Source organism: Theobroma cacao, chromosome 2 (assembly GCF_053813885.1).
Source record: "Theobroma cacao isolate CCN51 chromosome 2, ASM5381388v1, whole genome shotgun sequence".
Lineage (NCBI taxonomy): Eukaryota > Viridiplantae > Streptophyta > Magnoliopsida > Malvales > Malvaceae > Theobroma > Theobroma cacao.
In genome coordinates, this window is record NC_142640.1 from 16,331,142 (window position 1) to 16,354,943 (window position 23,802).

The window sequence follows — 23,802 nt, forward strand, 5'->3', positions numbered from 1 at the left end:
CTTAAAGGAAATTTTTTTTTCACTACAAAAAAAATAGATAAAGATTAATGTAGAGAAATAAAATAAATAATAAATAAAAATAATTGAAAAAAAAATAAATAAAGAAAAGGGTTTTTGTTGGGTAATGGGCTAGTGGGCTGCCCATTGTTGGCAGCCCATAAAAGGGGTTCTAGTAAGTGGGTAATGGATAAATGGGTAAACGGGTAAGTGGGCTACTGGGTAAATAGGTAAGTGGGCTATGGGTAATGGGCTTCTGGGTAAATTGGTAATGGGTAATGGGTAGTGGACTAGTGGGCAAATGGGTAAGTGGGCTACTGGGTAAATGGGTAAGTGGCCTATGAGTAATGGGCTGCTAGGTAAATTGGTAGTGGGGTGGCCCTTTTTTTTTTTTATTTTAACAGAGTCACGGCTTCGAGCCTAGTGAGCCGCGGCTCACATTATTTTATGTCTGGGAAGCTACGACATCGCTTAGTGGGAGTCGCGACTTACCGCCCTTTCTACTTCTTTTTTTTTTTGCATTTTTTTATTTTTTTGAAATATTTTTTTTAAGAAAATTTTTTTTTGAAATATTATTTTTTTATATATTTTTTTAAAAAATTTGAATTTTTTTTATATGAACCTGCACAAATAAAAGAGATTGTTAATAATTTAATAGTTAAATAAATAAAATAAACATAAATAAAAAAAAGTAAGTTAGAGTGCTTGGGTTACCTCCCAAGAAGCGTTTCTTTATAGTCACTAGCTTAAGTATGGTACCCCATTCTACACTACTTTATATGACTTGAGACTTTCTTTATTGACCTTGACTGCTCCGGTAAGTCCATTATAAATCTTGATAACATCATAAGGATGAATCTCTACCACCTTAAAAGTGTTCCCCTAATATGGTCTAAGATTCGATAAGATGGAGTTGTGAATAAGAAAATACTACGCGCTGTCCAACCACAAAATCAAAATAGCTAGAAAGTGGTGGTGGTTTTGTCTCAAGAGTTGGCACCTGCATTGTTAAAGGTGGTGGAATAGGCTTACCTTTACCTTCATTGACTAAATCCACTTTATATCAACTATCTGTATAGGGATACTAAGTTGCATTGAACAAATTAAATACCACTTCCTCGTCTCCAACTCTAAAAGTTATTTTTCCATTCTTCACATCAATAATTGCTCCAACTGTAACTAAGAATGGTCCTCCCAAAATAAAAGGAATTTCAACATCATCTTCAATCTTGAGCATAATGAAGTCCATAAGAATGTATAAATGCCTAACTTTAAGCAAAATATCCTCTATAATCTCTACTGGGTGCCTAATTGTTCTATCTGGTAATTGCAAGGTAACTATCATAGGTTGTATCTTTGAAATCCAAGTTTCTTGGCAATTGACAAAGGGATTATTGAAATACTAGCACTTAAATCACATAAAGCTTTAGAAATTTTAAAAGTACCAATAGTGCAAGGAATAGAAAAACTCTCTGGATCTTTAAGCTTTGGTGGAAGCTTATTCTAGATTATAGCACTACACTCTTCAGTAAGTGCAACAATCTCAAACTCTTCCAATTTCCTTTTTTTGGTCAAGATGTCTTTCAAGAATTTAAGATAACTTGGCATTTGTTTTAAAGCTTCAGCGAAGGGAATATTAATGTGTAGTTTTTTAAATACCTCAAGAAATCTCTGGAATTGTTTTTCAAGTTTTTGCTTTTGAAAACGTTAAAGAAAAGGTGGTGGAGGTGCAGGAGTGGATTATGATTTTTTTTTTGAATTTTCAGTAGATTTTTCAACCACAATTTCCTTTTCAGCATTTTTTTCAATGTCTTTCCCAGTAGATTGAATGGAAATCTTAGAATTTAACGATTGATTACTTACCTATTTACGTACCTCTTTTCCATTGCGGAGAGTGATTGCCATACAATGTTTCTTACTTTCTCTTCTTTGGTTGGGTTCAGTATCACTTAGTAAGGTACCATGCGGTCTAGTATTCAAGGCACTGGCAAGTTGGCCTATTTGTATCTCAAGATTTCTAATTGAAGTTGCTTGATTTTGAATGGAGGCATCAATCTTTATCCTAAATGCATCTGTCTTTGTTATGAATGCATCAGTTTTTGTCATGAATGCATCAGTCTTTGTCATGAACTGCATAAACATATCCTCCGTTGAAGGCTTTTTCTTTGGCATAGGGATTCTAGATGGAAATCCAGGAGGAAAGTTTAACTTAGCCACTGATGAAAAGCCTTGGTTGTTATTCCATGACAAATTAGGTGTTGGCTCCATTAGTTTTTGATGATAGTAAAACATTCCCATTCATTTGTGTCTAATACCTTTACTTAAGTGTGCAGGAAAATTAATGTATGAAATTAATAAATCAATCTTTCAAACTGTATATTAAAAGAAAAAGGGAGATAAAAATAATGAGACATGATTGATTAACAAAGAGGAAGCTCATTAGTTGAATAAGGAAGAATTTTGGTCGACCAAGATTCAAATTGGAGAAATGATGGGCTGAAGAGTTTGAAGAATAGAGACAATTTAGTCAACCAAGAAAATGGACTAGTCAACTAAGTGCTTACTATCAGAACTACCAGAGACAGGGAGCAGAACATAGAGACAACCTAGTCAACTAAGATATCAAATAGTCGACTAAGAGCATTCTATCTGCAAGTTTTAAATCTGCACTAAAAGATAGAGTAACGGCTAGAATTGACTCTCAACTGTCTCCAACGACTAAAAAACTTTCAAACTACCACTAGAGATGTTTCTCCAAGTATAAAAGGGTCTTCCAACAATTAGAAGGAAGTTTTTAAAGTTTAGAGAGAAGATTTAAGCCTTATAGAGCAAAAAATCATAAAATATTCTCTGCACTTTGCAGCACTCAAACGATCATCTTTTGTACTTGTATTTTGCACTCAACCTTGTACCATTTAGATCAACTTGTGATCATAGGTACTTTCTTCTACCTTTTTTATTTTATTTTTAGAGTGAGGGAGTCACTCTAAGAGGTTGTTTCAAGCTCGGTGTGCTTGAAGGTGTTAAGGTTCTAACTTAGCCTTGAAAAGTTAGGTGTTGGATTTTAGTTTAGCTTGTGAAAAACTAGTGTAAAAGGTTTTGGCTGAGCCTTGTAAAAGCCATTGTAAAGCTTAGTGAAAGCTTGTGAATTTCATCAGTTCTCAGTGGATTTGTTGGAAAAATCCTTGGTTGGATAATCAAGGTAGTGGATGTAGGTTTTAGACCAAACCAATATAAATTGCTGTGCATTGTTCTCTGTTTTTATTTTCTTTGTTCTGAAAATTAGTTCTTTGTCAAAAGTCGATTTGTGCTGTTCACCTTGTGAGACCCCAACCTCTATAGGCTTGTAACTAAGCATAGATGTAAAAATACGAGCCAGGGGTAGTTTCATCATTTTCTCTAATAAGCTCCCAAAAGAAATTTTTATAATATTTTAAGGTCTAAATAGGAATAAGACTGTATAAATGACATGTATTGATGAAAACATGAAGAAAACTAGAAATGACAATAATTTTTCACAATAGGGGTAAAATGGTCATTTTGCACTCGAGTCAAAACTTTTAAAAGTTTCGCAAACCTGAACATGTCTAGACCATTATGGACTTGGTCGTAGTGTTAAAGAGTAAAAAGATTGCACAAAGGGTTGCATGAGAACAAGCTAACTAGTCAAGAGCATTGTCATAACTTTAAAGGAATGGATAAGTTTGGCCTATAAATATCCTTCTTCTAGTAGCTTCTTCTCCCATTTTCCAACATCTTGTCTTCTTCTTCCTTCTTCCCTCTCACGTTTCTTTAAAACCTCCATGGAAGCTTGATATGGAGCTTACATAATTTTCTCTCTCTAGCTTTAATTTTCATACCCTTGTGCCCTTTTGACTAGAACCCTTGTATTCTTTCACTATTTCACTCTTTCTCTTCAAAACCCTTAGTAAAGCTTATTTACATACTTTCTCTCACTAGTTGGGCATTCTAGAAAGAGAAAGAGAGAATTACCCCATTTGTTTGGAAGCTATTGGAAGGGAATTGAACTACAAAGAAAGCCAAGGGTGAGTACTGAACTAAGCTCGATTTTTAATAGTAGAAAATGGCTAGTAATTAGGATTATGAGCTATTTTATTGTTAAGGATGTTCATTCATTTTATAGTAATTATGATAGTGAACATAGATAGCCATTTAAAGTGGCAATTGAAAGCTAGCTAAGAGATAGCTTTTAGGGTTTATATTATGTGAATTAACATAATGGTGATGTTAATGTAATGGTAGGTTCCAATGAAGTTCCATCCTTCCGTTTGGACAATTAGAGAAAGAGTCGGTTAAAGGCTTAACAAAAAACCAGTGAGTGAACTACATTCAAAACTTGTTTCGGGGATATAATGTATTTGCCAAACATTTGAATGAATTATCAAGCTTTTCATAAAAACAAGTGCCTTGGGAACAAGCTTTTGATAGATTGTCTCCATGTTGTGACATGTGACTATTATTGATTCATGCATTACCACATTGTGTTGATATATATCTATGTGAATACATTGTTGTGTAATGATATTGACCCGGCTATGAGCGAGTAGGGAGAACGCATAACCCGGTGATGACCTAGCCATGTGCGAGTAGGGAGTGAGCATGAGCTGAGAATGATGGGATGGTATGCATGATGGTGATGGGTATATGTATATGTATAAATACGTAAACATGTGTGTTATAAGAAATTTATGAGTTATGTATATGGATGTAATGTATATGAAATTCGGTATGTTAAACTTTGGGAAGTTGTTATGTATTTCTTATTGGTTTTGAACATTTCAACAGGGTGGCTTTCTTTGGGAGAAAGGGAAATTTTTCATTGGTGCCTGTATCTCGCTGCAACGAGAAACTCTCGGGTTTGAGAGCTTTCACTAGAACTGATTCTTGCTGCAACGAGATAGTCACTGTAGCTTTTCGCTGCAGCGAGAAACTCTTTGTTTCATCAGTCGAATTTTGCTACAGCAAGAAAAAATCTCGCTGTAGTGAGAAACCTTCTGTCCATTTTGCTATCTTGTGGGGTTTTGCCATATTTTTCCATTTCATTTATACCCTAGTGGAGCATAGACTTCCAACATGTTTGGGGATTATTTAACTAAGTTTGAAATGAGGAAATTTTGAGAGAAACCCTCATTCGGCTAATAACTTAAATCCCAACATTGCTGCAACAAAAATTCATTCTCGTCGTCGCATTTGACTTGTTGGTGTATCGCTGAAGCCTTCATTTTTCAAATTATTGGTTATGTATGGGTTCCTCATTACCAAGTGATTGATCATATAAGGGTTTAATGAGGGGTTTTTAATATGAATGAAATTAAGTTGCATTGTTTTAAAACAAGTGCATCATGATTTTAAATTATTCCTTATGGTATGCTTGTTCCCTTCCTTGTTCACTCACTAGGTTTATACTTACCAGTTTTAAACTTCATGTTTACAAATCGAGAGGCAGCCGGTAACTAGGACGAGGTGTCCTCGTAGACTTGTAACCATCTTTTGGTAGGTGTCTCGGCATTCAGTAGCTGTACATTCGTCCGAGTCTCTCCGCTAAAAGTCGAGTATTATTTTGTTCTGTATAGACGAACCTAATGTAAATTGTTAAGATACATATTGTAGACAATGTATATATATTTGTTTGGTATGCCAGTATGAGATGGCAATGTGTAGAATTATTTTGATTCTAAGTTATGAAATGTGACTTAGCAGTTTATGACGGAATGATAAACATGTCAGATTAATAGGCTTGCTTGGGCTTAGTGGATTACGTCCATTGGGCCCATCCACCGATCATGGCCCTGAATTTGGGTAATGACAAAGTTGGTATCAGAGCTCTAGGTTTGTCTAGGTCCTAGGACTTCTTTTTGTTGGTCCAGCAGAGAGTCGGGTCTTTATGTGGGAATTTTGGTTATGAAGTGTGAACCGCGGCATATTTTACAACCAAATAACCACATAGATTCCCTCTCTTAGAAACCACCTTTTATCTTGAGTATGATTATAAAATGTGTTTAATAATAGGTGTTTGCTTTTATCTAGGTAAGAATGCCGCCTAAGACACAAGCCGCCTCAAGACGGATGGGGGAGCAAGATGCTCCTATTGAGATGGCAGGTAGGCCACGGGCATCCACCCAGAGAAGCCGAGGTAGACGTGGCAAGGCCACTAGGCCGGTGAGGGTGGATACGCCTGTGAGTGGGCGAGAGGAAGGACAGTCCTCAGGTGATGTAGATAGACACCCAGCTCGGGGTATTACCATTGAGGATTTGGCGGCAAGCCTACAGAGAGTCAACCGGGTTGTAGAGATGATGGCGACCCGTATGAAGGATATACAGAGGGTAGTAGAGGGGAGAGCTACAGTACAAGAATCCCTAGCTCCCAAGGACAGGTCGATCGCCAACATCGTGAGGTTGAGAGGGGTCACTTAGAGATTTCTCTTCCCGATTTATTTAAGCTTAAGCTTCCATCATTTTCAGGGTCTAATGCATCAGAGAAACCCTAGGTTTTCTTAGATAAGATGGAGAAGATTTATAAAGCTTTGGGATGTTCTAGTGTTCGATCAATTGAGCTAGCCGCTTTTCGATTAGAGGACGTGGCGTAGGAGTGGTATAGCTCTTTGTGTATAGGCAGACCGATGGATGCAGCACCGTTGGCTTAAAGTGAGTTCAGTGCAGCCTTCTTGGATCAATTCTTACCACTCAGTGTACGTAATGCCAAAACCAGAGAGTTTGAGACTCTAGTACAGACCTCGAATATGACGGTGTTCGAGTATGACATCAAATTTACGCAGTTGGCTAGCTATGCACCCTATCTCATTTCTACTAAGGAGATGAAGATTCAGAGGTTTATGGATGGGCTAGTGGAGCCATTATTTAGGGCTGTGGCATCCTGAGATTTCACTACCTATTATGCAGTAGTGGATTATGCTCAGCGCATTGAGATGAGGACCAATGAGAGTAGGGTTGCGAGGGATAGAGCAAAAAGGGTCAGAATAGAAGGTTATCAAGGCCGTAAAGATTTTAGTAGTGGTGTTTCATCTTCTAGCCGTCAGGGTACACAGAAGGACTCACAATTGCCCTAGAGGGGGAGTGACTCGCCTGGTGCTAATATTGGGATGGGATGGAGAACCTTTAGTTCTAGGAGGCGGCAAAATTCTAGACAGGGTAGTCAAGTCACCCACCCTTGTGATACTTGCGGGAGACGACATAGTGGACGATGCTTCCTTACTACAAGAGTTTGTTTCAGGTGTGGTCAACTTGGGCATATTATGAGGGATTGTACGATGGCTCATCAATCACAAGATTCTGCTCGTGGTTCCACCCAACCAACTTCATCTGCTCCTTCAGTAGCCTCCTCATCTGACCGAGAGGGTAGCGGATCTAAAGGTAGAGGTGCTGGTAATTCCTCTCAGGGCAGGCCATCTAGGTCCGGATGTCAGAGTTCCATTGGTAGAGGCCAAGCAAGGGTGTTTGCTATAACACAACCGGAGACCCAGACATCTAATGCAGTGGTCTCAAGTATTCTCTCAGTTTGTAATATGAATGCTAGGGTACTATTTGATCCTAGTGCTACCCATTCTTTTTTCTCTCCATGTTTTGCATCTCGATTGGGTAGAGATCGTGTAAGGAGAGAGGAACAATTAGTGGTGTCTACTCCTTTAAAGGAAGTATTTGTGGTCGAATGGGAATATGAGTCTTGTGTAGTGCGAGTCAAGGACAAAGACACTTCGGTGAATCTAGTGGTGCTAGACACCTTAGACTTTAATGTGATCTTGGGGATGGATTAGTTATCACCCTACCATGCTAGTGTGGACTGATATCATAAATTGGTTAGATTTGATTTCCCCGGTGAACCATCATTTAGTATTCAAGGGGATAGGAGTGACGCTCCAACCAATTTGATATCGGCCATATCTGCCAGAAGATTATTACGACAAGGTTGTATAGGTTACTTGGCTGTTGTAAGGGATACTCAGGCGAAGGTTGGAGATGTAAGTTAAGTATCGGTGGTGAAAAAGTTCGTGGATTTATTTTCTGAGGAGCTACCAGGTTTGCCCCCCGAACGGGAGATTGAGTTTTGCATAGATTTGATTCCCGACACTAGACCTATATCCATACCCCCATATAGAATGGCACTTGCAGAGCTTAAAAAGCTTAAGGATCAATTAGAAGATTTATTGGATAAAGGCTTCATCCGAACTAGTGTGTCCCCATGGGGAGCACCGGTGATATTTGTAAAGAAGAAAGACAGGTCACTTAGGCCGTGCATTGACTATCGACAGCTTAATAAAGTGACAGTGAAGAATAAGTATCCTCTCCCAAGAATAGATGATTTATTTGATCAACTACAAGGAGCACAATGTTTCTCTAAGATAGATTTGCGATTTGGGTACCATCAATTGAGGATCCGGAATGAAGATATACCCAAGACTGCATTTCGAACCAGATATGGGCACTATGAGTTTTTGGTGATGTCATTTGGGCTCACGAATGCTCTTGCAGCCTTTATAGATTTGATGAACTGAGTGTTCAAGCTTTATTTGGACAAGTTCATGGTAGTGTTTATTGATGATATCTTGATCTACTCGAGGAGTAGGGAGGAGCATGAGCAACATCTTAAGATAGTGCTCCAAATTTTGAGAGAACATCAATTATATGCCAAGTTCTCCAAGTGAGATCTGGCTTGAAAGCATTGCATTCTTGGGACATGTGGTATCTAAGGATAGGGCACAAGTTGATTCAAAGAAAGTTGAAGTAGTGGAAAAATGGCCAAGGCCAACATTAGTTACGGAGATTACAAGCTTTATGGGTTTGGCTGGCTATTATCGTCGCTTTGTGAAAGACTTCTCCAAAATAGTCACTCCTCTGACTAAGCTAACACATAAGGACACAAAATTTGAGTGGTCTGATCCTTGTTAGGATAGCTTTGAGAAGCTTAAGGCATGTCTCACCACAGCTTCAGTGTTAAGCCTACCTCAAGGCATGGGGGCTTATACGGTATTTTGTGATGCATCGCATGTTGGTTTAGGGTGTGTATTAATGCAACGTGGGAAGGTGATTGCGTATGCATCCAGGCAACTTAAAAGGCATGAGCAAAATTACCCCGCACATGAATTGGAAATGGCAGCGATCTTGTTTGCCTTAAAGATTTGAAGGCATTACTTGTATGGTGAGACTTGCGAGATATATACAGACCACAAAAGTTTAAAGTACATATTTCAGCAGAGGGATCTTAACTTACGGCAATGTAGATGGATGGAGTTTCTAAAGGATTATGATTGTACTATTCTTTACCATCCCGGTAAGGCCAATGTAGTGGCGGATGCCTTGAGTAGAAAATCAATGGGAAGCTTGGCACATATTTCTACAGATAGGAGATCTTTGGTTAGGGAGATTCATAGCTTGGGAGACATGGGTGTGCATTTGGAAGTTGTGGAAACAAATGCATTGCTAGCACATTTTAGAGTACGGCCTATTTTAGTGGACAAGATCAAAGAAGCATAAAGTAAAGATGAGTTTATGGCTAAGGCTTTAGAGGATCTTCAGGGAAAGAAAGGAAAAATGTTTACCAAAGGCACAAATGGAGTGTTGAGGTATGGAACCAGACTTTATGTGCCTGATGCTGACGGGTTGAGGAGATAAATATTGGAAGAAGCTCACATGGCAGCTTATGTGGTACATCCAGGGGCTACAAAGATGTATCAAGATTTGAAAGAGGTGTATTGGTGGGAAGGACTTAAAAAAGATGTAGTTGAGTTTGTCTCCAAGTGTTTGGTCTGTCAACAGGTTAAGGCTGAGCATCAAAAGCTTGTAGGGCTACTACAACCATTCCCAGTACCCGAGTGGAAGTGGGAGCATATTGCTATGGACTTTGTAGCAACTTTGCCTCAAACTAGTGGGGGATATGATTCAATTTGGATAGTAGTAGATCGATTAACAAAGTCAACCCATTTTCTTCCGATTAAGACTACTTACAGGGCTACCCAATACGCTCGAGTTTATGTGGATGAGATAGTACGACTGCATGGTATCCCCATTTCTATAGTATCTGACAGAGGAGCTTAGTTTACTAGTAGGTTTTGGGGAAAGTTGCTGGAAGCATTGGGCACTAAGTTGGATTTCAGCACAACTTTCCACGCTCAGACTGATGGATAGTCTGAACGAACCATACAAACATTGGAGGATATGTTGAGGGCTTGTGTGATAGACCTTGGGGTCAGGTGGGATCAATATCTACCCTTAGTGGAATTTGCCTACAACAATAGTTTCCAATCTAGCATTCAAATGGCACCATTTGAGGCATTATATGGACAGAGGTGCAGGTCACCCATTGGATGGCTAGAGGTGGCAGAAAGGAAACTTTTGGGGCCTGAGTTGGTGCAGGATGCAATCGACAAAATACGCATGATTCGGCAGCAGATGTTAACAGCACAAAGTAGACAGAAATCATATGCTGATAACCGACAGAGAGACTTGGAGTTCCAAGTAGGAGATCACGTATTTTTAAAAGTTTTGCCAACTAAAGGGGTAATGAGGTTTGGCAAGAAAGGGAAGTTAAGTCCTTGGTATATAGGACCCTTCGAGATCTTAGAAAGGGTTGGAGCAGTGGCATATCGTTTGGCATTACCGCCAGACCTTTCGAATATTCACCTTATGTTTCATGTGTCCATGCTTAGGAAGTACAACCCAGATCCATCACATGTAATACAAAATGAAACCATTCAGTTGCAAGATGATCTAACTTATGAGGAGCAACCGGTAGCTATCCTTGGTAGGCATGTTAAAAAGCTCCATACGAAGGATGTAGCCTCAGTGAAAGTATTGTGGCGAAACCACACTAGTGAAGAGGTAACGTGGGAAACCAAGGAGGACATGCGAACCAAATATTCACACCTCTTTGATACTTAGAGGTACGTTATCTTATAGTTGAATTTAAATTCGGGGACCGAATTTCTTTAAGTGGGGGAGAATGTGAGACCCCAACCTCTATAGGCTTGTAACTAAGCATAGATGTAATAATACGAGCTAAGGGTAGTTTCGTCATTTTCTCTAATAAGCTCTCAAAAGAAAGTTTTATGATATTTTAAGGTCTAAATAGGCATAAGACTGCATAAATGACTTGTAATGATGAAAACACGAAGAAAACTAGAAATGATAATAATTGTTCACAACCGGGGCAAAATGGTCATTTTGTAACTGAGTCAAAACTTTTAAAAGTTTCGCAAACCTGAACATGTCTAGACCATTATGGACTTGGTCTTAGTGTTAAAGAGTAAAAAGATTGCACAAATGGTTGCATGAGAACAAGCTAACTAGTCAAGGGTATTTTCATAATTTTACGGGAATGGATAAGTTTGGCCTATCAATATCCTTCTTCCAGCAGCTTCTTCTCCCATTTTCCAGCAGCTTGTCTTCTTCTTCCTTCTTCCCTCTCACATTTCTTTAAAACCTCCATGGAAGCTTGATATTGAGCTTGCATAATTTTCTCTTTCTAGCTTTAATTTTCATACCCTTGTGCCCTTTTGACTAGAACCCTTGTATTCTTTCACTCTCTCACTTCAAAACCCTTGGTAAAGCTTGTTTCCATACTTTCTCTCACTATCTGGGCATTTTAGAGAGAGAAAGAGAGAATTACCCCATTTGTTTGAAAGCTATTGGAAGGGAATTCAACTACAAAGAAACCCAAGGGTGAGTGATGAACTAAGCTCGATTTTTAGCTGCAGAAAATGGCTAGTAATTGGGATTATGAGCTGTTTTATTGTTAAGGATGTTCATTCATTTTATAATAATTAAGATAGTGAACATAGATAGCCATTTAAAGTGGCAATTGAAAGCTAGCTAAGAGATAGCTTTTAGGGTTTATATTATGTGAATTAACATAATGGTGATGTTAATGTAATGGTAGGTTCCAACGAAGTTCCATCCTTCCGTTTGGACAATTAGAGAAATTAGAGTCGGTTAAAGGCTCAACAAAATACCAGTGAGTGAACTGCATTCAAAACTTGTTTTAGGGATATAATGTATTTGCCAAACATTTGAATGAATTATCAAGCTTTCATAAAAACAAGTGCCTTGGGAACAAGCTTTTGATAGATTGTCTCCATGTTGTGACATGTGACTATTATTGATTCATGCATTACCACATTGTGTTGATATATATATATATATATGTGAATACATTGTTGTGTAATGATATTGACTCGACTATGAGCAAGTAAGGAAAGCGCATAACCCGGTGATGACCTAGCCATGTGCGAGTAGGGAGTGCGCATGAGCTGGGAATGATGGGATGGTGTGCATGATGGTGATGGGTATATGTATATGTATACATACGTAAACATGTGTATTATAAGAAATTTATGAGTTATGTATATGGATGTAATGTATGTGAAATTCGATATGTTAAACTTTGGGAAGTTGTTTTGTATTTCTTATTGGTTTTGAACATTTCAGCAGGGTGGTTTTCTTTGGGAGAATAGGAAATTTTTCATTTGTGCCCTGTATCTCGCTGCAGTGAGAAACTCTTGGGTTTGAGAGCCTTCACTAGAACTAGTTCTCGCTATAGCAAGAATGAATCTCGCTGAAGCGAGATAGTAACTGCAGTGAAAAGGAATCTTGCTGCAGTGAAAAGGAATCTCGCTACAAAGAGAACTCTCTATTTCATCAGTTGAATTCACTGCAGCGAGAAAGAATCTCGCTGCAGCGAGAAACCTTCGTTCCATTTTGCTATCTCGTGGGGTTTTGCCATATTTTTCCATTTCATTTACACCCTAGTAGAGCATGGACTTCCAACATGTTTGGGGATTATCTAACTAAGTTTGAAATGAGGAAATTTTGAGAGAAACCCTCGTTCGACTAATAACTTAAATCCCAACGTCGCTGCAGCAAAAATTCATTCTCGTCGTCGCATTTGACTTGTTAGTGTATCATTGAAGCCTTCATCTTTTAAATTATTGGTTATGTATGGGTTCCTCATTACCAAGTGACTAATCATATAAGGGTTTAATGAGGGGTTTTTAATATGAATGAAATTAAGTTGCATTGTTTTAAAACAAGTGCATCATGATTTTAAATTATTCCTTATGGTATGCTTGTTTCCTTCCTTGTTCACTCATTGGGTTTATACTCACCGTTTTTAAACTTCATGTTTTCAGATCGAAAGGCAGCCGATAACTAGGACGAGGTGTCCTTGTAGACTTGTAACCATCTTTTGGTAGGTGTCTCGACATTCAGTAGCTGTACATTTGTTCGAGTTTCTCCGTTGGAAGTCGAGTATTATTTTGTTGTGTATAGACGAACCTAATGTAAATTGTTAAGATACATGTTGTAGACAATGTATATACATTTGTTTGGTATGCCAGTATGAGATGGTAATATGTAGTATTATTTTGATTCTAAGTTATGAAATGTGACTTAACAATTTATGATGGAATGATAAACATGCCAGATTAATAGGCTTGTTTGGGCTTAGTGGATTACGTCCATTGAGCCCATGCGTCGGTCATGGCCCGAAATTTGGGTCGTGACACACCCCCCCTCTAGCACATATTATTAGGAACAACAAGTGGTATCAAAGATAGTTCCTTGTTATTAAGGTGGAACACCCTTTGGGAGGATCCAAATGGCTCAACTAAAATCAGTAGTGGCTGAGGGATAATCAACAAATAGACCACCTCTGTTTGATGGCTCTAATTACCCTTATTGGAGCACTAGAATGTCAATCTATATTAGAGCTATAGACTATGAAATGTGGGACATCATAACTGATGGACCTTTTATGCCCTCAACCGTAAATGTGGTAACAAATGAGTTTATGCAAAAGCAAAGGTCTCAATGGACCGAGGCTGAGACTAAGAAAGTTCAAGTAAATTTTAAGGCCATCAATACATTACATTGTGCCTTGACCCCCACTGAATTTAACAAAGTCTCAAGCTGTACAACAACTAAACAAGTGTGGGAGAAACTTAAAATAATCCATGAAGGGACTTCTCAAGTAAAAGAGTCCAAAATTGCCTTCTTAACACATAACTATGAAATGTTCAAAATGGAGCCTGGTGAAGACATCACTAGCATGTTTGATAGGTTTACAAACATCACAAATAAATTGAGTCAGCTAGGCAAGCCTATTCTTGAACATGAATTAGTAAAGAGACTGCTTAGGAGTCTATAAAAAAATTGGAAGCCTAAAGTGACTATAACCCGAGAAGCAAAAGATCTAAATGTTATCACCTTAGATGAGATTTGTGGCTCTCTCCTAACTCATAGGCTGGAGCTTAAAGAGGAAGAAGAAGAAGATAAAAGGGAAGCAAAGGAAAATAAAAAGAGCATTGCACTTAAAGCCAGCATCCTTGAAGAAGAACTAGAAAAGCTGTCATGCAATGATGATGAAGAGTTAGCTTTGGTTGCAAGAAAATTCAGAAAGCTTATGGGCAGAAGAAATCGGAGATTAGCTAGAAGAGGGTTTAGAAAAGATCAAGGTGCTTCATGGAAATTCAGAAACAAAAATGACTCCATCAAAAAAGAGGAGTTAATTTGCTACGAATGCAAAAAACCTGGCCACTTCAAGTCAGAATGTCCATTGCTGAAAGATGAGACACCAAAGAAAAATAAGAAATCCAAGAAAGCAGTGGTAGTAGCTGCGTGGTCGGACAGTGACACTTCAAGCTCTGAAGCTGAAAATGAAAAATCTGAGGAAAGAGCAAACCTCTGCTTGATGGCACAAAATGATGAAACCGAGGTATCCTCATCCCCCTGTGACATTTCTATTGATGATTTACAAGATGAATATGATAGCCTTTATGATGAATTTGAAAAACTTTTTTCAAAATACAAAACATTAAAGAAAAAGGCTACATCTCTTGAAAATGATTTGGATAAGTTGAGACAAGAATTCAATTTTGTTTTTGAGAATAGAAATATTTTGCAAATTCGGTTAGAACACTCAAAAACAAATTTGAAGTTTTAAAATTGGAGCTGGATAATAAGTCTGATGTTGTGCAGAAATTACTTGATGAAAACACAGCTTTCAAATGTTTGAAAAATGAATCTTCAAAAGGATATGCATACCACAATAAAAATTCTGCTAATGCATTACCTAAATGCTACAATTATGGTAAATATGGTCTTTTATCATATGATTGTTTTAAAAAAAGAAATGTGCAGAAAGTTAGAAAAATTTAGGTCCCTAAAGGATCTTAAGTTGCAACTAACTCTGAAAGACCCATCAAAGCCTGGGTACCTATAAAGAAAAATTGAAGTTTTTTTTATAAGTTGAGCTACACTTAAAGGAGACATGTTCAAGAGCTCAACTCAAGAAGAAGCAGCCTTGGTACATGGATAATGGCTACTCACAGCACATGACAGAAGATGAAATGTTATTTGCTCAACTGGACAAAAGAAAAGGAGGTACCATATCATTTGGTGATGATTCAAAAGGTAGAATTCATGGGATAGGTACGGTTGGTAAGAACTCCCAAACTCAAATCAGTCATGTGTTGCTACTTAAGGGTTTGAAGCATAATTTGTTAAGCATTAGTCAATAATGTGACCAAGGATTTAAAGTATGCTTTGATTCAAATAAGTGTGAAGTAATTGACATAAGAAGAAACAAAGTCTCATTTATAGGAAAGAGATTGAAAAATATGTATGTAATATTTCTTGAGGTGTGAGACCGAGACCTCTATAGGCTCGCAACTAGGCATAGATGCAATAACACTAGCTAAAGGTAGTTTTGTCATTTCTTTAATAAGACCCTAAAAGTAAGTTTTTAAAGAATATTATGGCTTAAGTAGACCTAAGGCATAAATGAATGATGAAATACGGGTAAAATGGCGAAGGAAATAAAAATAATGATGATTCCCATGGTAAGGGCAACATGGTCATTTTTCATCTTGGGTCAAAATTTTAAGTTTTTATTAACTCGAGTATTTTTAGACCTTTGTGGACCTGGCCTCAGTGTCAAAAGAGTAAAAAGATTGCACCAACTATTGGAGAAGAATAAGCTAACTTGCTAAGGGCATTTTCGTAATTTAAATGGAGTTGGATAAGCTTGAGCTATAAAAATCAGCTTTCAGCAGCTTCTTTTCACATTTCCAGCAACTTATTCTTCTTCTTCCTTCTTCCCTTTCATGTTTCTTCATCCTCCATGGAAGCTTGATATGAAACCTCCATAACCTCTCTTGAAATAGCTCAAATTTTCAAGCTTTTATGCACTTTTGCATAGAACCCTTGTGCTCTTTCACTCTCTCACTTCAAAACCCTTGATAAGTCTTACTTCCATACTTTCTCTAACTAGTTAGGCATTTAGAGAGAAAAAGAGAGCTTCAATAAAGGCTTGAAAGTTTTTGGAAAGAATTTCAATTGTAAAGCTACCAAGGTGAGTAGTGAATTAGAATTAAACTTTTCTTAGTGTTGAGAATGATTAGTGCTTAAACTTGTGAGTGTCTTGTTGTTGAGGTTGTGCATTCACTTTGGAATGATTAGGATAGTGAAAATAGATAGCCAATTAGATGGCAATTAGAAGCTAGTTAAGAGATAGCTTTTAGAATTTACAAGTATTGGAATTGATTTAATTGTGATGTTAACGTGATGATAGGTTCCAACGAAGCCCCACCGTCCCATTTGGACTATTAGGGAAGTTAGAGTCGACTAAAGGTTCAACAAAATACCGGTGAGTGAACTTGCATTAAAAAGGTTTTGGGATGTGTATACAAGTATGTTTGATTGAATCCCTAAAGCGTTTTATTTGTTTTATCTTCAAAACACGTTCGGGAACAAGCCTTTGATAAATTGTCTCTATTTTATGATATGTGGCTGTTATGGATTCATGTACTACTACATTATGTTGGTATATATATAAATATCTGTTGTGCATTGATAGCTGACATTGTGTGATGATCATAACCGTGCGTGTGCACGATGTGGGGGGATGCACATGCCGATGATGACAGTAGTGAGAGAGATGGATAGTGATAGTGCCCGTGATGACAGATGTGGGGGGATGCACACGATGGCACTAACTATGCACGATGTTGGGGGATGCACACAATGACTCCGACTATGTGCATGATGTAGGGGGATGCACATGAGCTAGCTGGGACAATGGTGGTATTGGTGTTTATCTATGTATATATATGTTTATGAAATAAAAGTTCATGATTATGGTATATGGTTGTAATGCATGTGAAAATTTGGCATGTTGAACTTTGGGAATTTTTAAGTGTTTTATGTTGATTTTTTCATTTAAGCAGGATGGCCTTCTTATTGAGAGAATGGAAACTTTTCTTTGGTGCCCTGTTTCTCGCTGCAGCGAAAATGATTCTTGCTGTAGTGAGAAACTCTCGGGTTTGAAGGGTTTGCTTGACCTGGTTCTCGCTGCAGCGAGAAATTTGCTGGAGCCTTTCGCTGTAGCGAGAAACTTTCTGTTTTGGCCACTTGAATCTCGCTGTAATGAGAAACTTTATGTCCGGTATGCTATCTTGCTGATTCTTGCCATATTTTTCCATTTCATTTACACCATAGTTGATCATCGATTCCTAACATTTAGGGGTTTATTTAATTAAGTTTGAAATGGGGAATTTTAGAGAGAAACCCTCGGTCAGTTGAGAAACCATCGTCCAGCTAATAACTTGAGCCAAATTTTGCTCCGCTGCAGCGAGGACCCATTGTTTCATATGACTAGCTTGTATATCACTTAAGCTTTCATTCTTCAAATTCTTTTTTATGTATGGAATCATTACTATCAAGTGATTAATCATTTAAGGGTTTAACGAGGGGTTTTAATAAGAATGAAACTAAATTGCATTGTTTTGAAAATAAATGCATCATGATTTCTTTCAACTTTCCCTCTTGTTTGCTTGTTCCCTTCTTATGTTCACTCACTGGGTTTATACTCACCGTTTTTGACTTCATGTTTTCAGATCAAGAGGCAGTCGATAACTAGGCTGAGGTGCCCTCGTAGATTCGTCTCTTTGGTAGGCATCTCGGCATTCAATAGCCATACGTTGCCCAGGTCTCTCCGTTGGAAGTTGAGTACTCTTTTGTTGTGTATAGACAAACCGATGTAAATTATTAAAATATATGTTTAGACAATATATGTACACTTTGATTGGTATGCCACTATGAGTTGGCAATGCTTAGTATTATTTTAATTCAAAGTTATGAAATGTGACTTAGCAACTTTGATGGAATGATGAACAGGTCATATTAATAGGCTTGCTTAGGCTTAGTTGTCACGACCTAAATTTCGGGCCATGATCGGTGCATGGGCCCAATGGACGTAGTCCACTAAGCCCAAGCAAGCCTATTAATCTGACATGTTCATCATTCCATCATAAACTTTTAAGTCACATTTCTTAACTTAGGATCAAAGTAATATTAAACATTGCCACTTCATACTAGCATACTAAACAAGTGTATATACGTTGTCTACAACATGTATCTTAATAATTTACATTACGTTTGTCTATACACAACAAAAGAATACTCGACTTCCAACAGAGGGACTCGAACGAATATATAGCTACTGAATGCCGAGACACCTACCAAAAGATGGATACAAGTCTACAAGGACACCTCGTCCTAGTTGTCGACTGTCTCGTGATCTGAAAACATGAAATTGAAAACGGTGAGTATAAACCCAGTGAGTGAACAAAGAAGGGAACAAGCAACCATAAGGGAGAATTTAAAATCATGATGCACTTGTTTTAAAATAATACAATTTAATTTCATTCATATTGAAAACCCCTCATAAAACCCTTAAATATTAATCACTTGGTAATGATGAACCCATACATAACAAATAATTTGAAAAATGAAGCCTTCAGTGATACACAAGCAGGTCAAATGCGACAACGAATCTTCGCTGTAGCGAAAAGGCATTCTCGCATTTTAAACTTACTCATTGGGATTAAGTTATTTGCCGAACGAGGGTTCCTTAACTGGCCGAGGGTTTCTCACCAAACTTACTCATTTTAAACTTAATTCACTTATTCTTTAATGTTGGAAGTCCAAGCTCAACTATGGTACCAAAGAAATGGAAAATGGAGTAGCAACCAAACCAAAAAGGAAACAAAACAGAAAGTTTTTTGTTGAAGCGAGATTCATTCTCACTGCAGTGAAATTTTGGTCCCAAAACAGAATGTTTCTCGCTACAGCGAGAATGCATTTTCATTGCAGTGAGAACCAAACTGGTGAGGCTTTCAAAAACCCGAGAGTTTCTCGCTGCAGCGAGAACAGATCAACATGAACAAGATCTCCATTCCCTCAATAAAAGCCATCTTGCTAAAATGACACCGACAACATGAAACACATGAAATCCCCCAAAGCGCAATGTATCTAATTTCACATACATTTCAATCATATATCATATTCATGCCCTTTCATTTCATAAGTAAAGATATGCATACATATATAAATAACATCCATATCATCATAATCACACTCGGTTTATGTACATCCCCCCACATCGTGCACATAGCCTGCGCCATCATGTGCATCCCCCCACATCGTGCACAATCAGTGCCATTTGTACATCCCCCCACATCCTGCACACAGGCACTAGCATCATCCACCTATCACACCACCATCATCACTGGCCTGTGCATCCCCCCACATCGTGCACACACACGGTTACAATCATCATACACAATGTCAACTATCATGCACAACATATATATATCATCATGATGCAATAGTGCATGAATCCATAGCAACCACATATCACAACACAAAACCATTTAGCAAAAGCTTGTTCCCAAGGCACTTATTTTAAGAAAAGTTTGTTCAAAATCATTCAATTGTGTGACAAGTACATTATATTCCCAAACAAGTTTTGAAGGCAGTTCACTCATCGGTATATTGTTGAGCCTTTAGTTGACTCTAATTCCCCTAATGATCCAATTGGAAGGATGGGACTTCATTAGAACCTAGAATCACATTAGCATAAGCGATAGGTCAATTCACACACTATAAACTCTAAAAGCTATCTCTTAGCTAGCTTTCAATTGCCACATTAAATGGGTATCTATGTTCACTATCTTAATCACTATAAGGAATGAACATACTCAACAATAAAACAGCTCATAATCCCAATTACTAGCCATTATTCACAGCTAAAAATCAAGCTTGGTTCATCACTCACCCTAGGGTTTCTTTGTAGTTGAATTTTCTTTTAATAGCTTCCAAACAAATGGGGTAATTCTCTCTTTCTCTTTCTAGAATGCCCAGCTAGTGAGAGAAAGTATGGAAATAAGATTTATCAAGGGTTTTGAAGTGAAAGAGTGAAATAATACAAGGGTTCTAGTCAAAAGGGCACAAATGTATGAAAACTAGAGCTAAAGAGAGAAAATTATGCAAGCTCCATATCAAGCTTCCATGGAGGTTGGAAGCAATGTGAATTGGGAGGAGAAGAATAAGAAGAAAAGCTACTGGAAAAAATGGGAGAAGAAGCTGCTGGAACAAAGAGATATTTATAGCCAATCTTATCCATTCCACTTAAATTACCAAAATGCCCCTTCACAAATTAACTTACTCTCCTCCAACCCTTTATGAAATCTTTTTACTCCTTTGACACTGAGACAAGGTCCATAATGGTCTAGACATGCTTGGGTTTACGAAACTTAAAAAATTTTAACCCGAGGTAAAAATAACCATTTTGCCCCTATAGTGAAAATTATTGTCATTTCTAGTTTTCTTCGTGTTTTTATCATTACACATCATTTATGCGGTCTTATGCTTATTTAGACCTTAAAATATCATAAAACTTTCTTCTGGGAGCTTATTCAAAAAAATGATAAAACTACCCCTGGCCTGTGTTATTGTGTCTATGCCTAGTTACAAGCCTATAGAGGTTGAGGTCTCACATTAGTGGACTACGTCCATTGGGCCCATACGCCGGTCATGGCCCTGAATTTGGGTCGTGACATGAGGATCTTGAAATAAATGATGAAATATGTTTAGTTGCAAATGCTGATAGTGATAGTTGGTTATGGCATAGGAGACTAAGACATGTAAGCTTGCATACCATGTCAAAATTAATTAAGAAAAATCTAGTTGTTGGGTTACCAAATATAAAATTTGAAAGTGACAAAATATGTGATGCTTGCCAACTAGGAAAACAAGTTAGAACATCTTTCAAGTCTAAAAAGATTGTGTCAACATCTAAACCTCTTGAAATGCTGCATATTGATCTATTTAGTCCAATAAGCACAACTAGCTTAGAAGGAAAATCTTATGGCTTTGTAATAGTTGATGATTATTCTAGATATACATGGGTTTATTTTCTTGCTCACAAAAATGATGCTTTATCAGCTTTCATAAGTCATTGTAGGAAAGTAGAAAATGAAAAAGAACTAGCCATAGTTAGCATAAGGAGTGATCATGGAGGAGAATTTGAAAGTGAGGAATTTGAGAAATTTTACAATGAAAAGGGGTTGGATCGCAACTTCTCTACACCTAGAACACCCTAGCAAAATGGAGTTGTAGAAAGGAAAAACCGAACCTTAAAAGAAATGGCTAGGACTATGCTATGTGAAAATAACCTACCAAAGTATTTTTGGGCTAAGGTAGTGAACACAGCAGCATATATACTTAATAGAGTCTCAAAAAGACCCATGTTATCTAAGACACCTTATGAACTCTACAAAGGTAGGAAACCAAACATATCTCACCTAAGGAGCTTTGGTTGTAAGTGCTTTGTATTGAATAATGGAAAACAACCCCTAGGGAAGTTTGATGCAAAGAGTGATGAAGCTATACTTTTGGGACATGCATTAAACTCAAAGGCCTATAGGATTTTCAACAAAAGGACTTTAACGATAGAAGAATCAATCCATGTAGTTTTTGATGAGTCCAATGCTTTACAAAAAGAAATTCATGATGATGATGATGATGATGATGTAGAAATTCTAGAAAGACAAATGGAAGTAATGAGCTTAGAAAATAATAAAAATATTGAAGAAAGCTCACCTAGAAGAGAAAATGAAACTCCACTTCTAGAAAATCTGCAAAGAGCAGAAAATCAGCATGATGATCTTTCAAGGAGTTGGAGATTTGTAAGAGACCACCCACAAGACCAAATAATAGGTGACATTTCACAAGGAGTTAGAACTAGGAAAGCAACAAGAGAAACTTGTGAGTTTTTAGCCTGTATATCTCAAATTGAGCCTAAAAACTTTGAAGAAGCTAAAAAAGAGGAAAGTTAGATAATGGCCATGCAAAAAGAACTTGATCAATTCACAAGAAACCATGTATGGTCATTAGTACCTAGACCTTCAAATCACTCTATTGTTGGCACCAAATGGGTGTTTAGAAATAAGGTAGATGAGCAAGGAAATGTACTTAGAAATAAAGCTAGATTGGTAGCACAAGGTTACAACCAAGAGGAAGGAATAGACTATGATGAAACCTTTGCACCCGTTGCTAGGATTGAAGCCATAAGGTTGTTGTTAGCTTTTGCATGCTTCATGAATTTCAAATTGTACCAAATGGATGTAAAAAGTGCATTTTTAAATGGATTCATTCAAGAGGAAGTATATGTTGAACAACCACTAGGTTTTTAAGATTTTGAAAAACCAGATCATGTTTTCAAACTCCACAAAGCCTTGTATGGATTGAAACAAGCTCCTAGAGCTTGGTATGAGAGGCTTTCAAAATTTCTGGTTGAAAAAGGTTATGATAGAGGCAACATTGCTACTACTTTGTTTATTAAAAGATGTTTAAATGATTTAATTGTTGTGCAAATATATGTGGATGACATTGTATTTGGTGCCATTAATGAGGCTTTGTGCAAGAACTTTGCAAAAGAAATGTAGGGTGAATTTGAGATGAGCATGATGGCAGAGTTAAAGCACTTTCTTGGTCTTCAAATTAAGCAAAGTGAGGAAGGAATCTTCATCAACCAAGAAAGATACACTCGAGATATGCTCAAAAAGTTCGATATGCTGAAGCTCAAATCAATCTCCACACCAATGAGACCATCCACAGAACTTAATCTTGATGAAAAAGAAAAAATGTAGATCAAAAGCTATATAGAGGTATGATCGGTTCACTACTTTACATAATAGCAACTAGACCAGATATTCATTTTTGTGTGTGTTTGTGTGCTAGATTTTAGTCACAACCTCAAGAATCACACCTAACAACTGTTAAGAGAATTTTTAGATACCTCTTAGAAACTTAAACTTTAGGATTATGGTATTCTAGAGAATCATCATTTGATCTTGTAGGCTATTCGGATGCAGACTTTGCAGGAAGCAAAACTAATAGAAAAAGCACTAGTGGAACATGTCAATTTATAGGTAATATGCTAGTATCATGGTCCAGCAAAAAGCAAAACTCAATGGCTTTATCTACAACAGAAGCAGAGTATATATCACTAGGAAGCTGTTGTGCACAAATTCTTTGGATTAAACAACAATTAAAAGACTATGGAATGACTATGCATAATGTACCAATATATTGTGATAACACAAGTGCAATTAATATATCAAAAAATCCTATACAACACTCTAGAGCAAAACACATTCAAATTAGACATCATTTTGTTAGAGACCATGTAATGAAAAATGATATTAAAATTGAATTTGTGAATACATTGCATCAATTAGCTGATATTTTACTAAACCATTGAATGAAGATAGATTCTGTGAAATTAGAAGGAATTTAGGTATGATTAGTCAGTAGGAATTGTGAGAAAATCTTTGGTTCATGTACATGAAACAGAATGCATTTAGTTGACTGAGATGAATCTTAGTCAACTAAGAGTGTTCTGGTAACATTAAATAATAAGACTCAGTTAAA